Below are 6,298 nucleotides of genomic sequence, written 5' to 3'. Positions count from 1 at the left end.
CCAGCCCCGCCCCCTGGTGGGCTGAGCTGGCCACACACACACACACACACACAATAAATAAAATGTAATAAATAACAATAAATAAATAATTTAAAAAAAAGAATGAAGAATCAAGCCCGCCGCTCTGCCCTCAGAATTCTGGCCACTGCGCCACCTGGCTCTTGTATTCCTTGTTCTTGGTGGGCTCTGGGGCCTCAGCACCGCTGCCTTTAGTCATGTCGGATTCTGGAAGTTAAGGTCAGTCTGAGGGTGAGCAGCAAAGTTATTCTTCCTATGGAAATCAAGGCAACCAAGGCTATGGACAAGCATCACAAAGCTATTCTGGCTATGGACAAACCAGTGATTCTTCATATGGACAGAACTATGGCAGTTATTCCAGTTATAGACAAAGCCAATCAGGTTATTCACAGTCCTACAATGGTTATGAGAATCAAAAGCAGAGTTCCTATGGCCAGGAATCATATAATAACCAGGGACAACACATGGAATCATCAGAAGACAAAGGTGGAAGAGCACCTTCATAGGACCAATCAAACTATAGTCAGCAAGATTCCTATGACCAGCAGTCAGGTTATGATCAACATCAAGGCTCGTATGATGAGCAGTCAAATTATAATCAGCAGCATGATTCCTATAATCAAAACCAACAGTCCTATCATTCACAAAGGGAAAACTACAGTCACCATACACAAGATGGCCATTGTGATATGAGTAGGTATGGAGAAGATAATAGAGGATATGGCGGGTCACAGAGAGGAGGTAGAGGGCATGGGAGATATGACAAGGATGGAGGAGGTCCTATGACAGGATCAAGTGGTGGTGACCATGGTGGCTTCAAAAATTTTGTTGGTCACAGGGATTATGGACCCAGACCAGATGCTGATTCAGAATCTGATAATTCAGATAACAACACGATCTTTGTGCAAGGACTTGGGGAAGGTGTGTCTACAGATCAAGTAGGAGAGTTCTCCAAACAAATAGGAATTATCAAGACAAACAAGAAGACTGGAAAACCAATGATAAATCTTTACACAGACAAAGACACAGGGAAGCCAAAAGGAGAGGCAACAGTGTCATTTGATGACCCTCCTTCAGCTAAGGCAGCCATTGACTGGTTTGATGGAAAAGAATTCCATGGCAACATCATTGAAGTGTCTTTTGCCACTCAAAGACCTGAACTCATGAGAGGAGGTGGAAGTGGAGGTGGGCAGCAAGGCCCTGGAGGACATAGAGGCCGTGGAGGCTGTCAGTGGAGAGGTGGAGACCCCAAAAATGGGGACTGGGTTTGTCCTAATCCATCATGTGGAAATATGAATTTTTCCCGAAGAAATTCCTGTAATCAGTGCAATGAGCTTAGACCAGAGGACTCTTGTCCCTCAGGAGGAGATTTCCAGGGGAGAGGCTATGGTAGAGAGAGGGGCTACAGAGGTTGTGGGGGCAGAGGTGGAGACTGAGGTGGTTATGATGGAGACAGAAGTGGTGGTGGCTATGGTGAAGACAGAAGTGGCTACAGTGGAGACAGAAGTGGAGGGGGAGGCTATGGTGGAGAGAGAAGTGGGGGAGGCTATGGTAGACACAGAAGTGGGGGAGGCTATGGTGGAGACAGAAGTGGTGGCTATGGTGGGGACAGAGGAGGTGGCTATGGAGGAGACTGAGGTGGCTATGGTGGAGACCGAGGGGTTTATGGTGGAGACTGAGGCGGATATGGAGGCAATCAAGGTGGCTATGGAGATCGAGGTGGCTATGGAGGAGATCGAGGAGGTTACAGAGGAGACCGAGGAGGTTATGGGGGAGACTGAAGTAGAGGGGACTACGGAAGAGACGGGAGTGGTGGTGGCTATGGAGGCAAAATGGGAGGAAGAAATGACTACAGAAATGATCAGCGCAACCGACCATACTGATGACTGTTTTGAATGTTCTTTTGTCTCTGGCATGATCCACAGTGAAATTGCAAGAGTTTTGCCTGCTGCTTTCCTTGTGGCCTCTTCTCAGGTAGTGAAATTAAGTGACATTTGGATTTTTATTTGGGTGGGAGGGCTGGGACAGTTTTTCTTTTAGAAATGTCATTGAAATTTCCCTTTTTAGTTTCCCACGTCCTTCTCAACCCTTGAAGCAAAGTGCATTATAAAATATTGCCAAAATGGAAAGTGTTTTGTAATACTGCAATAAAGGCTGCTTGTTTTTATGGAAAAAAAAAAAAGAATGGAGAATCAATCTAGCCTCACACTTTGTGATATCAGAAAAAGACCAAACTAAGTCTAAAATAAAAGGAAGAAAGGAATTAATAAAATTAGACCAGGTAGCAATAAAATTGGAAAGAGAAACTCAATAAAATCAAAAGTTACTTCCTTGAAAAGAGCAATAAGGGGCTGGAGAGATGGCTCAGTGGTCTAAAGTGCCTACTTAGAGCGGGCTTGGCAAAGCACAGGGACTGGGGTTCGATCCCCCAGCACCACATGCCGGCCAGCCCCACCCCCTGGTGGGCTGAGCTGGACACACACACACACACACACACACACACACACACACACACTAAATAAATACAAAAAAATTAAAAAAAAAAAAGAAAAGAGCAATAAAACTGAAAAGCTAGGCTGAGAGAAGGATGCAAGGAATGAGAAGGGACACCACTACAGAGCCCAGGGATACCACAACAGTGACAAATGAGGACAACCCATGTCCTGGAGCTGACAACCTAATGAAATAAACCACACCCACATAAGAGGAAAAAGGCCATCCAAATGAACTTCCATCTACTGCAGAAACTGAACTGATAATGAACCACCTTTCAAAACAGGGCACAGACCCAGACCAGTACCTGAGAGTTCACTTCTGCAGGGTACAACCCAGATGGACATCCCCAACCCAGGGAGTTCCTGCTTTGTTGTACTGCCCACTAAGGGCATCCACACTGCCTGGTGCCACCTATCCTCAGAGCAGCCGTTCTATGTCAGCTCTGCAGCATGTGCCACCTCCATGTGCCCCACCACCACCACCTGGAAATACACTAAGCCCCACAGCAGTTAGCCCCAAGCTAGGCAGTTATTCAACATCAGGGATAGTGTCTGCTGGGCCTTCCTGGGGTTGCAGTCACAGGCAGACAGAGGCAAATCACTCAAGGATGACTACCTTAGAGCTCACAGGGCTGTGTGGATGTGAGTGGGTTCCCAACACTCTCTACTGCCACATCAGAAAGAAAGGTAAGCCAAAGCTGGATTCTCAAATGAACAGGTAACCTGTGTGAGACCAGGGAGGTGCCTAGGAGGAAGGCACCCCTTAAACACACTGACCCTGTCCTTCACATGAGCTAATGTCTATGCCCCATATGATGCAGGATGTCCCCAGGAGAATGGGCACTATGCTTGGGCATGATGGGGGCCTCAAAGCTCATGTTTGGGGAACTCAGACCCCAGAGCTAAACGAGCTCCAGGCTTTGAAGAGGAGAGGTGCTGTTCTGGTTTATGTTTGGCTATCTTCCCAAAGCCTCATGCTATCACAGGGGCAGGTTCTAGACTTTGATTGGTTCGTGTTCAATGCTGGGATTATGGGTGTGAGTGCTGGGGCAGGTAGCCCACATACAACATAAGGGAGGGAAAGAAGCTTACTCTATCTGCTCCTTCCTTTTTTGCTATTATTTCTGCTGTTTTCCACAGCCCTCTGCTATGTGCCACTCTACCTTAGAGCCAACTGTGTATGGACTGAAACCTCCACAAACTGTGAGCTAAATAAACCTTTCCTTCTTTAATTTGGGTATCAGGTATTTTATCCCAGCAACAAGAGAAAAGTAACCAAGACAGATACACAGGGCCCTGGGGTCCCTGCCCTGAGAGAGACAGATGCTCTGAGGAGATAGCCATGAGCTTTGACAATACTCAACTGAGGCTGGACAGGAAAGGGTGGGAGCTGCAGAGGTGCAGATGGCTGTGGGGAGGGAGAATAGCCAGCTCCAGGGTACCAGAGCTTTACCCAAGCACCCCGGGAGAGCGTGTCTGCCCAGCTTTAATGTGAGTACACAGGCCCAGGCACAGCTGTGCAGGAGCAGAACCCTGTGCACACAGCACTGTTGCAAACAAGCCACATTTGTTTCTGGTGAACTTGAGAAAGAACTGTATACCCATCTTACAGAGGGGATATTTCTAGTTCCTTGTACCCACAAATCAGTGAAATAACAAAATGGCTTCAAAGAAATTACAGGTAAGGACTTCTGCAGCAGGTGGGGTGTGCAGGGCTCTGGAAGATATAAGGACCTAAGACCTGAGGTTGGGACCTGGTCCTCCCACTTCCTGCCCCACAAGGGGCAGTAGGTATGAGCCCTGGAGACAGCCTGGGCAGGCCTGCTCCAGAACCACCACCACCAGTGCTCACAGCTGCACTGGGTAGGTTCTGCCATCCTGAGCACAGGCTTTGAGAAGAACCAGTATGTTGGTGCTGGGCAGACAGAAAATGAACAAAGGAGGGCAAGCAACCAGAGGTGGGTCCCTGACACATAGAATATGCAGAAAGCAGCCACAGTGAACCAGGAAACCTGGTAGCCATGGACCCAGAGTCAACTGAGCAAACCAAATAAGACTGTAGAATGAGTCCAATTGACAACCCAGAGAGGCCAGAGTGCACTCTGACCAGAAAAAGATTTAGATACAACTAGAAAAGGCATACAGATGATGGTCTTGTCCCTGGGCAGTCCTAAGGAATACACATGCACAGGGCCCAAAGTCAGTGTGCAAAAGTCAAACGTGTTTCTGTACAGCAGCCATGAGCAACAGGAAAAGTGCAAAGAAAATAAGGTAGGATGCAACTCACTGGCAGCTTAGCTTGGCATATTTGAGGCCCAATGTGGTCAATCTGTGGAGAACCACCAGCATGGCTCTCCTTAAAAGACAACCATTTCTCCCCCTTTTGGCTAAACCTTGCCCTAATTCTGTGTATTGATATGCACAGAGCTGGCTAGGTAATACCTACCTCCTCAGCTGGCTTTAAGTAATGCAAATGGGTCTAGCCAAGATGCTGATGTGTAGTCTTTGAAGCAATCGGACAGGTCAGTGATGCCCTGCCTATAACTCCTTCCTACTGAGCCCAAGCTGGGCTGAGAGAAGCCACACTGTGGGCAGACTGGGTCTCAAGGAAGAGTTTCAGGAGGCCAGGGAGATAACTCAGTGGAATAAATGCTTGCCTGGCAAGCTCAAGGTCATGAGTTTGATCCCTGGTACCACCAAAAAAAAGGAAAAAGAGTCTAGGGAATCTCAGGGCAAGAAAGCCAGACATCAAAGCTGAGACAAACCACCAAAAATACAAGATGCTTCCTCAAACAATATTATGCAGATTCCTCTCCACTTAGAGGCTACCTGTTACTGGAATCCAATATTCTTCCTGAAAATCTCTCTCTGCATATTGCAGAGGTGCTAGGGTGCCTCCTACCCAGCCAAGCTCACAATGCTCACAGTTCTCACATACTTCCAACCATTCTCACAGTCACCCAACCCCGAGCCACTCTTTCTTCACAGTTAAAAAAAAAAAAAAAAAAATACAGGTCTAGCCCTAGGTCAAGCCTTTGTTCCAGTTAGCCATTATTCCAACTAGACTTCAGGCCCCCTAGATTGTGGGGAGATAGCTCAGTGGAAAAAGTACTTGCCTGGCAAGCACAAGATTGTGAGTTCAATCCCTGGGTACCAAAAAAAAAAAAAAAAAAAAAAAACTATTAAGCAATATTTTGGGGGCTGGAGAGATAGCTCAGTACAATAAGTGCTTGCCTGGCAAGTGCAAGGGCCTGAGTTCAATCCCCGGTTCCACCAAAACAAACAAAAAGGACAAACAGGCCCCCTAGCTCCCCACAGCTGCAGGTATGTGTTTGTCTCTTCTTGCTTTGGGTTGCACTGGAAGTGGTAGACTGGAATTCACTTACTACAACTCCAATGAATTTCCCCTGGGCTAACTATATGATCTCCTCTGGATCATGACAAGGCCAGAGTAGATTTCCTATACAATCTACAGCACTGAAAAAGAGAGAAAAGGAGGAGAAGGGAAAGAAGGGAGAAGGAGGGAGAGGAAAAGGAAGGAAAGGAAGAGGAAAGGGAAAAAAAAGTGAGAAGGATGAGGCACCGGGGTTCCATCCCTGGCTTGGTGTGCCAGCCCTGACCCTGGGGTGCTCTGAGATTGTGACTGAGACTGGGCATGGTGGCACGTGCCTGTAATCCCAGTGCTTGGGAGGCTTAAAACAGGAGGATCACTACGAGTCGATATGTGTAGTGAGACCCTATAGACCTTGTACTAAATATATATATATATATATATATATATATAT

At 47.1% G+C, this 6,298-nt stretch overlaps 1 pseudogene; it reads left to right on the top strand.

Moving 5' to 3' along the window:
- Positions 1–215: 215 nt before the first annotated feature.
- LOC101588115 lies at positions 216–2,177 on the top strand (annotated as a pseudogene).
- Positions 2,178–6,298: the final 4,121 nt, after the last annotated feature.

This window comes from Octodon degus, unplaced genomic scaffold (assembly GCF_000260255.1).
Source record: "Octodon degus isolate 3935 unplaced genomic scaffold, OctDeg1.0 scaffold00081, whole genome shotgun sequence".
Taxonomy (NCBI): domain Eukaryota; kingdom Metazoa; phylum Chordata; class Mammalia; order Rodentia; family Octodontidae; genus Octodon; species Octodon degus.
The sequence above is the reverse complement of the archived record's forward strand: the minus strand, read 5'-3'. Positions and strand labels throughout refer to the sequence as shown.